This window comes from Cupressus sempervirens, chromosome 10, assembly GCF_028749045.1.
Source record: "Cupressus sempervirens isolate cs-2001-9-10 chromosome 10, ASM2874904v1, whole genome shotgun sequence".
Taxonomy (NCBI): domain Eukaryota; kingdom Viridiplantae; phylum Streptophyta; class Pinopsida; order Cupressales; family Cupressaceae; genus Cupressus; species Cupressus sempervirens.
In genome coordinates this window covers 118,813,716-118,826,068 of record NC_143127.1, presented here as the reverse complement: position 1 = coordinate 118,826,068, position 12,353 = coordinate 118,813,716, and positions in this window count along the sequence as shown.

The following is a 12,353-nucleotide window of genomic DNA, read 5'->3' as shown; positions in this document are numbered from 1 at the left end:
TTTTCTCAAGTGCATTATATTTATGCTTGTCTTTCATGGATATGGATCTTGAGCTTTGGTACATGAGTTAGTTCTGGAGGGTTCATTTGAGAGATGATTTAGCATTGGTTATATCCATGTGCATATGTTGTTATTCTGGTTGAGTTTGGGAGATAGTTTTATTGGGCATATACCTTGGATTAGGAATGGTTATTCCTTGGTTTAGGAATGGTTTTATGAGTTTGATCTTCTTGTGAGAGGCTTACATGCATGATGAGTTATATGGTATGCTTTGGGTGTTGTTAAGGCTTCTTGTTGGGGTTTTATAGAGGAGATCATACTTGCACAGTTTACATCTAGAGGTGTGTGTAGAAGAACATGATATGGGTTATGATTTGCATGGTTTTCTCTGGTCTTGGTTATCTTCCTGGATGTTCAGTTTTGCTTACACTAGATTTGAGATTGGTTAGAGATTATGATCACTGGTTTGTGCTCATGTATGTCATGTGAGAGATGACATGGTTATTTCTTTCTCTTTCCTCTGTTGGTTGTGGTGAATTTGGGAGAACGTTGGAGACTTGTTACAAGAGTTGTTCTTGTAGGATATCAGTTTATGTATTGTGGATGTCCTTGATACTACATGGATTCACTTCTTTGAGATGTGTTGAGTGGATTGGTTATAGATTTGACATTATCTTTTGTAGTGGGAGCTTCTTGGTATATATGTGGTAGGTATTGCTCTTGAGGCTTGTGATTGCAAGTTGTAGATTGGATATGTTGGTGATATAAGATTCACTTGTTATACCTTTAAGATATGGATAGTTGGATGGGTTTGGCACTTTGCTGTGGGTGCTATTTTAGCTATGGATATTTTGACAACTACGGATACATGTGATTACTTTTGGATCAAGTTTTTGTGCTTGGAATTTTAGTTGGTACATGATTTTATGATCTTATAATACAACAGGTTGGGTGGTTTTCTCTTTGGATGGCTTCTATGTATGTCCAGTGGGAGTGGCATAATAGGAGGTGAGATGATTCATGTTCGAGATGCTGGATACTTTGATTTTGTTGCAGGTACCAGGATGGAGCACTTGGTGTATTTTGATCCATGATGGTGGGTGTATTTTGATCCATGATGGTGGATGTGCTAGGAGCGATTGTTCCCTTATTCATTTATGTGGCTACGGATTGACCCTATGTAATGTATACAACAAGTGGGAGATTGTTGAGATAATGGGTGTTGCACACATTGCATAATATTGTTATATTTTATTTTATTGTACCTAGATGGACGTGCAACATGTAAAGATTCCCATGGAATATTTTTTGATGAGTTGTATTTTAACATTGTGATAATATTTCATGTAATTATTTAATATTGGGGAAAAGAATTAAATTCCCAATATTAAATGTGGGGTCAGTGAGTTAGGTAGCACATGGTTTTAGCACATGATTTATGTAATACCACTTGGTGGTTTTGTGGGACTTGCTACTATATAAGCAGCCACAAGGGTAGTTGTTGTAGAGAGAGTAAGAGTGACAAGGAGAAGACAAAAGGAAAGAGTCAAGCAGGACAAGGCTTGACAGGTTAGCCAAGGGAGCATTTGTGAAGGTTGAAAGCATGGCATGGGATGTGTGGATTCATGCTTGTTCACATAGTTTGCTCGGTTGTGGCTATGGCCATGAAGGCTTCCATGGTTGTATGGCAATGGTATTTTTGCTGAATAATATATGATGATGGATGCTTTTGGAGGCTGGATTTTTCCCTCAATGAGGGTTTCCCAGGGTATATCTTGTGTCACATTTTATGGGTATGTTGTCTATTCTCTTGCATGTGGATTTTAATTCTGTGTTTATTTTAGATCTATTATGGGTTATGTGGAAACAGTGGTTATATTCTTTCTTTCCAAGTTTCCTTACAATATGTGTATTCTATGTTACTCGGCACTTACTGATCCCAGATGCTTGGCACATGTAACAAACTAGCTTACTCACCTCCTGTTGCATTTTTGTATCGCTCGGCATTGTCTGTGACTCAGCACTCAAATATCACTCTGCACTTGTATCATGCTCGACACCTAAAGTAATTTGGCACTTGATTTTTACCCGGCACCTAATCTTCACTCGGTACCTGAAGTCTAATCGGCACCTAAATATCACTCAGCACCTATTGGATTTCTTGACTTGGCTCATGTTGTGGCTCAGCATACATAGTGTGCTTAGGTCCAATGTAGAAAATGGTTAAGTGTGACGGCACTCAAATGTCAAAACCATTTTGAGACTAGCATATCTATTATTGTGTATTTTGTTATTCCAATCTGTTATTCCACACCAATTTTAGTTCTAAAAAATAAAATTAAAATGAGTTAATTTGAATTGAAATTAAATTAGAAATTAAAATTTGAATGTGTGAGATAAAATTTAAAATTTTATTGTAAGCTTGCATAGTTAGCATATAGCTCTACATAGAAGGCATCCACTCTGACTTTGGAGGGTGCTAGGTGCTAGTTCATCGTTGTCAAGCCAATATGAGTCATTCACATGAGCAATGACATTGCAATTTTCTCAATTAATTTTGTTTCCTCCTCTCTACAGCTTAAGTTTCTTTTTAGATTTCCCAATTGGGTTTCTTTAATAGAAAATGGAATCCCCAATGAGCTTGCATAATAACAGAATCTTCAAGCTGTGTGTTGGGAACAACATGGATTGCTGCAATCATCACTCCACTTGATGACTATGTCTTTAAGATGATTAGTACTGTGAATCTCAGTCTTTAGAGCTTCCACTAATATTGGCCATTACATCCCAAACATAATGTCAAAATTAGTTATGCCAATTTCCTAAGGAAGTAGTTGCTTGGATAGTCAATGTGGACCACCCATTGAGGTTTGTAGAATAGAGGGGTTGTCTGGTATGAACCATTTGATAGGACCCTGAGAATCTCCATGGTTGAACTGAAGAAACTTTCATCATAAGACAAGAAAATGTCATGTTCCTACAAAGAAAATAGAATGTTAGCAAAATTAGAACTTGTTACTGCCACTTCTTCATTCTTCATTCTCCCTTCTTCGTACATCATTATTGCATCACTTAGCTGTATCACACTCTTGTCTTGGTTATGAAAAATATTTTCAAAATAAATGATGTCCCATGTCAATATATTGTCCCATACATTTTTATCCATATGTTGTCCCATTACTTTTCCATAACACATCCAAAGAGTGATAATATATTAGTTATGATAATATATTTATTGATCGAATTGAAAACGTTACCAAGTAAGAAGACGACAACATAGCCTTCAAGGCTGCTTCACTATATATGGTGTACATGTTTACTCTTTCATAGATTCATCACTTCCCTTACCTCACCATGATTCCTTATGTAAAGGAATACTAATTGCTTAGTAAGGTTTGTCAAACATTAGGGTTATTATATTGCATATTAGTTTGATAGGAAAAATGGTAATCAGTTTCTCATTATTTTCCCCTATCTTAATATTTTAGTAGATAAGAATATAAACTAAAAGAACCATCTCTTTAATACATTGTGTTCGTAAATTACATTTTTATGATATATTTTAGTGAAAAATGACAATTTGTTTGATTTTTCTTTGTGGGCAGGTTGTTGAATTGCAGGTGAGATTGCATTGCAAGGGCTGTGAGATAAATGTTCATAAAGCCCTTTGTAAACTGAAAGGCACAACTCTCATCCAAAATTTATATGCTTTTCTTTTGACTCAAACTTTAGCTAATAATTATTTTGTAAAACTCTGTAGGTATGCAAACTATGGAAATAGAGATGACCATGCACAAGATAACAGTTGTTGGGTGTGTAGATCAGAAGATGGTGCTCAAGACTATGAGAAAAATAGGAAGAAGAGTAGAGTCATGGCCATTGAATCCTTATCAGCCTGGTCACATCACCACTAATCCCAAGACAAGTCATTCTTTACATGCGAGATAACTTGTGGAGTCGGCCTGGAGATCTAACATGGTGAGTGGGCTTAAAGTGGCAACTTGGTGGGGCAAGTTGGCGAGCCAACTTAGTGAGGCCACTTAGAGATGTGACATGGTGAGCTGACTTGGTGAGCAAGCTTGATGAGCAAACCTAAAGATTGACCTTGATGAGGCACTTTTTTGGGGTGACTTGATGACCAAACTCAAAGAGTCAACTTGCCAAGCATACTTACACTAGTACATTTGGGTTCATTTTTTTACCTTTATTGGTCAAATTTTTGACCCAATTTTTGACCAACCCATTGGTCAAAATTTTTTTGCTTGAAATTTTGACCAACTCACTGGTACATGATTTGTCTCAATCATATAACTAATTATATATTATTCATATTAGTTACTATCAGTGTTTTTCAGGCATTCTATAAAACAATTCACATGCTTTGTGTATGATATGACATTTTGCATGCATCCTACACTCTCTCTCATCTGGTTGATGATGGATTATGTAGAGTGATCTAAAACCATCACTCTAAAAAACACACACAATCAAATCCAAAATGAACTTGCACTACAAATGGATTGTGGAAATCTAATATTGGTAAAATTGCATGCATGTCTACTAGGACAATCACAACTTAAACATATATTTGTCCTGGTAGAAATGCATGCAAAATTAACAATATCAGATTTCCACAATCCATTTGTAGTGCAAGTTCATTTTGGATTTGATTGTGTGCATTTTTTAGAATCATGGTTTTAGTTCACTCTGCATAATCCATCATCAGCCGGATGAGAGAGTGTAGGATGCATGTAAAATGTCATATCATAGGCAAGACATGTGAATTGTTTTATAGAATGCCTGAAAAAAAATTACACCTAGCTGTTGGTGGAAATATCCACCTTCATTGGTCAAAATTTCCACCAACACCTGGGTTTTTTCTACCTTTGTTGGTGGAAATTTCCACCAACGCCTAAATTTTTTTCTACCTTTGTTGGTCAAAATTGCCATCTTCATTGGTTGAAATTTCTACCAACGCTTGATTTTTTTCCTACCTTTGTTGGTTGAAATTTCCACCTTCATTGGTCAAAATTTCTACCAACGCCTAAATTTTTTTTCTACCTTTGTTGGTCGAAATTTCCACCTTCATTGGTCAAAATTTCCACCAACGCCTAAATTTTTTTCTATCTTTGTTGGTCAAAATTTCCACCTTCATTGGTCAAAATTTCCACCAACGCCTAAATTTTTTCTACCTTTGTTGTTCAAAATTTCCACCAATACCTAAATTTTTTTCTACCTTTGCTGGTCAAAATTTCCACCTTCATTGGTCAAAATTTCCACCAATGCGCAAATTTTTTTCCACCTTTGTTGGTCAAAATTTTGACCAATTCTTGTATGAACCTAAACAATGGCTTTGGTGGGTTTTTGACCAATAGATTGGTTGAAATTTCAACCAACCAGTGAGTTGGTCAAACTTTTGACCAAAAAAATATCGACCAATGGGTTGGTCAAATTTCTCAAAATTTGGTCAAAATTTGGGTCAAAAAATGAACCCAAATGTACTAGTGTTCTTTGCTTTGTTCTATCAACTAAACCAATCACTATCAGACCTTGTAGACTAGGTCAAAAACCTTAGATCCAAATATCAAACCTTGGATCACTCAGCAAAACCTCAGCAATAAAGTTTCCTTCACTTTCACTCTGCTCTACTCAACTTCACATTTCACTCTCTCTATTGCTTATAGTTACTTCTTCATGTCATATTCAACTCTACATGATAAAGGAAAATTTCATTCCTCTATATTGAGTCCATAAAATGATTCCTTGAGTTAGCTTTTAGACCTTCTCAATTAATTATTATAGGACTATATTAAGAACATGCTACACTTAGCGATAACATTAATCTTCTACCTTGAAATTTGAATATCTTTATGTACACATAATGTTATGATGAGAAAACTTAGCCACATCATTGCCAACATGTCTTCTTTACATCCTCAACCTTGATTCTCATAATAACAACTCTACTAAGAGATATAACAAGTTTACCAGAACATGCCTCTCTAAACTCTATCTCAGAATAAACATCACCAAAACTTACATAACTTCTTCTAGACTTATCATTTCTTCTTTTGACATTAACTACATATACCAAATACTTGAACATATCTCCCATAACCTCAAATAGTTAGAATACTCAACTAGTCGTTCATACCAACTTGATTTTTCCATTGTTTTTCTGTCAAATACCATAAAATATTGCTATGTCGACATTAATGAAAAACTCAGTTATGAATGTAACATATCATCATATATCTACAATACTCCCCCATAAGAATATCATCAACATTCATGCTTCCAACAATCTCTCAACAATCTCCCCCTTTGGCATTGATGGCAACATTAATAAAAATTATCTAGTTCCAAGAATACCAACAAAAGACTATTCATCTTTCTATTCAAATCCTCTTCATCAATCATTCTTCCCCATAGATATACCTCAATGTGCTTTCTATCAAACTATTATTCCATATTCTACTTCACTTCTCCCCATGATGATATTTCTCATGATCTTCTATCATGATGTTTTCATGCCAAACTTCTCCCCCATTGACATCAATGTCAAAGGTTTCAGCAACCATCAAACTCATCAACAATTGATTCTTACTAGGTCAAGTGTCCAAAGACACTATTCAAAACAACATCCAACAAGATTCTTAGATGACTCTATCCATTATAGATACTCCCCCATATAGGAAGCATCAGCAATAAATCCAGTCAATAATGGTGCTTTATTACACTACACTAATGCACTCTTGCATCATCTACTCTGATGTAGGAAGGGGCATAACCTCTAGCATACCTTGCAAATACTCAAAGATCTCTTTGGGAAGAGGCTTAGTGAATATATCTACAATATATTCTTTAGTGCTCACATACTCCAATCTAATTTCCTTTTCTACAACTTTTTCTCTCAATGTGTGATACTTAATAGAAATGTGCTTGGTCTTCAAATACAACATTGGATTCTTAGATATTTTTACCATACTTGTGTTTTCACAATATATGACAAAAGGTTCACTAATTTCTATCCTTATATCCTTTAGCATTTTCTCATCCAAATAACTTGATTACAATTGTTTTCTACTACAAAATATTCTACTTTTTATGTACTTTGTGATTTACAATCTTGCTTCTTGATTAGCAAAGAAACAAATCTTCCTCCAAGAAAGAAGGCTCCACCACTAGTGCTCTTTCTATCATCCATACTTCTTACCCAATCAGCATTAGTATAGGCACTTAGAGTAAAATCATTAGATTTTTCATACCATAATCTGAACTCAAATGTTCCTTTCAGCTATCTATATAACCTTTTGACTACTACATAATGTGCTTCTCAAGGACTAGCTTGGAATCTTGCAACAATTCCAACTGCATTCGCTATATCCAACCTTGTGTGAGTCAGATATTGCAATCCTCCAATCATAGATCTATACTTTTTCTACTCAACAGTAGGTGTCTCATCCTTTGTAGATAACTTGTGTCCAATTACCATAGGTGTTCCAATGGATTTGCATGTTTCCAAACCAAAACTTTTGAGTAAATCCTTCAAGTGCTTAGTCTAAGAAATAAAGATTCCTTCTTTATTCTATACAATCTGTAATCCTAAAAAATATTTCATTTCTCCTATCATACTCATCTCAAATTCTTTCTTCGTCTCTTTAGAAAAATTGGAACTTTCATCATCATTTCCTCCAAATATGATATCATCAACAAATATTACCAAAATTGTCAAACCATCATTAGTTTCTTTCTAGAATAGATTATTATCTACAATACCTTTACTATATCCAAGCTTTGTTAGATGCTTTTCCAACCTTGCATACTAGGTTCTAGGTGCTTGCTTTAAGCCATACAATGTTTTCTTTAGTTTTTATACTATGTCCATATCATCTGTCAAAGGACATCCTTCAGGCTACTCTATGTACACTTCTTCTTCAAGTTCTCCATTTAGAAATGCTGACTTGACATCCATCTAATACACTTTGAATTTTTTTTGTGTTGCATAGGCTAAGAATAATCTTACTACTATTCTAGCCACTGGAGCAATGGTCTCATCATAATCTATTCCTTCTTGTTATGAGTACCCTTTACATACCAATCTTCCTTTGTTCCTTACAAATTCACCTTGTCCATTTATCTTGTTCCTAAATACCCATTTAGTTCTTATCAAATTCTTGTCTACTAGTTTGGGGACCAATTCCCATGTCTCATTATTTATTATCTAATCCAATTCCTCTTTCATAGCTTTTTTCCAAAAGTCATATTTACATGCTTCATCTACATTCTTAGGTTCAACTTGAGATATCAAACATAGCTCTTCATTGACTCTACTTCTTTTCATTACACCTTTATCTCTACTTTTGATAATTTTCTCAAGTAGATGATGCTTTATCATATTCTTTCTTGAAGTAGGAGTTTCTATCTCAACTCTTGGCTCTTCTGGAGGTTTCAAGCTTTGTTCCTACCTTGGCTCTCCTTCATTCTACAAATCATTTTTAGTCTCAAGAAATACTTCATCATTCCTTGGCTTAGTAACAACATCATCGTCTAAATTATAATTAATTGTTCTCTCTTGTATCTTGAATTTCTCATCAATTCTCACATTTACACTTTCCATAGTAGTCTTAGTTCTCATATTATAACATCTATAAGCCTTTCTTTTCAATGAATAACCAAGAAACATACCTTCATCACTTCTAGCATCACACTTACCAATATCATCATCTCTTTCGATATAACACTTACTCCAAAAAAATCTAAAATACTTAACTATAGGTGAGTGACCAAACCACAGTTCATAAGAAGTTTTTTTTGTGTCTTTCCTAATTTGCACTCTATTCATAGTGTAGACTATTGTATTCATGGCTTCTCTCCAAAAAATATTGGATACATCATTCTCTGCTAACATAGCTCTTGTTTCTTCTGTAACTGAGCTATTTCTTCTCTCTATAATGACATTTTGTTCAGGAATCTTCAACTAAACTCTTTCTTCTGCTCTAGGATTGAATTTTTTCTATTTAATTTGATTCCCATTCTACAAATCATTGCTAATGATAACCTCCAAATTTTCATGGTTAGCCTTAGGATCAACAATAGTTACCAAAGTTGTCTCTTTTACTACTTCCTTTTTCTTAATTAATTCAAGCTCATTATCACAATCTTTCAAGAATCTTTGCATACTTGCTTTAAATTCTTCATCTTCATCAGGAAGAAAACTCTTTCTACATTTTCTTATTCTCTTAGGGCATGTAGATGCATATGACCAAACTCATTACATATCCAACAAGAAAAAAATTTCATACCTTCTTTTACTCTTTTCATAACTAGATCAATACCTTCCTTGATCTTCAAGTCTTCTTCGGATAACTCACCAAGAGTTTCTATCTTTTGTGTCAAAATTTCCACTGTCTAACTTAGGACTATCTTCTCTCACCATGATCTCCCAAAGATGTTAAGCTTTATCTCCAATGACCTAATGCTCTAATACTAATTGTTAGAAATAATAGTCCACCAAGATAAATGGGGGGGTGAATCATTTATCTAACAATTAAAAAATTTATCTTTTTTAAACAAACTTAACCGTTCAACCAAAGTAAATAGCAACCATAATAAGATGCACATAGATGATTACACCCTATATGTTAACTAGGGAAACCCTTGATTAGAGGGAAAACCCCATTGGGAATGATGCCCACAAGATGATTTACTAATATAAATATTCCTTGTTAGAGGATGGACCCTATTAGGAGTCTATTATAACATTTAATACATATGAGTCCCTATTAGGAGACTTTGAATCCCTATTAGGAGTTGTAGTACAATGTATGCAAGAAGAGCCCACTACCCAAACATGCAATTTTAACTACAAGAAGAGTTCACTACTCAAACATGCAATTTACTATTATATTCTTCTTTCCTTTGTTCTATCAACTAAACCATTCACTATCAAACCTTGTAGACCAAGTCACAAACCTTGGATCTAAATATCAAACCTTGGATCACTCAGCAAAACTTTGGCAATGAATTTTTCTTCACTTCTGCTCTACTCTACTCAACTTCATATTACACTCTCTCTACTACTTATAATTACTTCTTCATTTCATATTCAACTCTACATGATAAAGGAAAATATCCTTCCTTTATATCAAGTCCATAAAACTATTCCCTGAGCCTATTGTTATACCTTCTCAATTAATCATTATAGAACCGCATTAAGAACATGCTACACTTAGCGATAACATTAATATTTCACCTTGCAACTTGAATATCTATTTGTACACATAATATTATGATGGGTTAACTTAGCCACATCATCACCAAAATGTCTTCTTAACATCCTCAACCTCAATTTTTACAATAAAAACTTTGCTATAACAAGTTAACTAGAACATGCCTCTGTAAACTCTATCTCAAAATAAGCATCACCAGAACTTACATAACTTCTTCCAAACCTATCATTTCTTCTTCTGACATTAACTACATATACTAGATACTTAGATATATCTCACATAACCTTGGATTCTTAGAATACTCAACTAGTCAACTTTACCAACTTGATCTTTTCATTGTTCTTCTATCAGATACCATAGAAGATTGCTATCTTGACATCAATGAAAAACCTAGTCATGAATGTAACATATCATCATATATCTACAATACTCTCCCATAGGAATATCATCAGCATTCATTCTTCCAACAATCTCTCAACACTAGTGTACCCTCTGCATCTACAAAAAAAAAATTTACAAAACGACTATAGCATATCACCACTAAGACACATGTTTCAATGCCCATTGTGGTATATTAAGTGAAGGACATAATGACATCAGATATCAGGACATTAGTGTCAAATGCTTCAATACAAGTAGTTTTGATACTTGAGCAGGATGGGATACAAGTCCATATAGGTCAAGAAGTCAATACTGCACCTATCTCATAGATACAAGGTGAAGAAGGAATGATGGAGAAGGATAGGATAGAAGAGTCAATTTTGACTATGAAACTAGAGGAATAAATACCAATTTAGACATTGGTTACCCTACCAATCTCTGCATCCTTATTCCTAGTCAAACTCTTCATAGGTTAAGTGTAGATGCTACACCATTACAATCATCAAGGCCTAGTCCTAATACATCTAAGGTTGGATAAGGTTTATCTTATGGAGATGTAAACTTGGATGAGGTGATTGAACTTCCAAAGTTTGATCTTGCAAAAATCACCTTAGAAGAAAAGAGCATATTACAGGAAGCTCTAGCAAGAAAGCAGCACCAAAACAAGGGAGCATAACAAAAGACAAGTTCTAGATGAAATCAAAGAAATATTTCTTGATGCATTCAACCTCCTAGGACCTAATGAGGAAAAACCTATTATTGAGCAACTAGTGAATATAGTTGATAGGATTGGTGATGTAGACCTAGACACAAATACTAAACTTCTAGAATAGTCTGAGAAAAGGTTTCAAACAAAGGTTGATGAAAAGATCTCTAGTGCCATTGAACTATGATAGTTTGACTTAGCAACCAAGATCAAAGATGTGAAGAAGGTGATAGAGAATATATTTTCTCTATACACAAAACTTTGTGATGTGAATTTATTCACACAAGAAGTTCAGAGAGCTACTGTAGAGCTAAAAGGAGACCTAAAAACAATAGGTTGCATTCTTAAGTTTCCTCCTAGTCAAAGCCAAGCTCATTTTCAAAGGTTGTTATCTAGTCAAGGTTAGGTAGCTACATTACAAGTACAAGATGCAAATATTCAAGCTACCTTGATAAGTATTCAATCCATATTGACCCCACACATGGAGGTGTTGCACAAGGATCTAGCCTTTGTGGAAACATTAATGATGAAATATTCTCATCTTTTCACTCATGAGGGCTTATTAAACCTTGCTAGCAAGCTAGATGTTCAATTTCAATATCTAGAGGTAGCATACAATAATTGGGATGCCGCACTCAAGACTATAATGGAGGTCCATAAAAAATATTTGGAAAAACACACTATTAGTGTACCACCCATGACATAAGTGTCAAAAAAAGGGGGATATTGAAGAAAACAAGAGAATACAAAAAGGGGGAGTAAATGCAAAAATAGAGTAAGCCAACAGTTCAAGCAACATTTACTCAATAGGAGTATCAGATTTAGATAAAGCATAGAACAATCAACTCAGGGGGAGTTATGAAGTTTTTGAGGTATGAATGATAAGTCATTTTGAAAAAAATTGGCATTTTAAAATTTTATATGTGAACTAATTAAAGAATATAGATTATCTAAGTTATACTCCTAAGTTAAGGTTATATATGCATGAAAAAGTATTTTTGCCACCCATGTCAAAGGGGGAGATTGTTGATCTC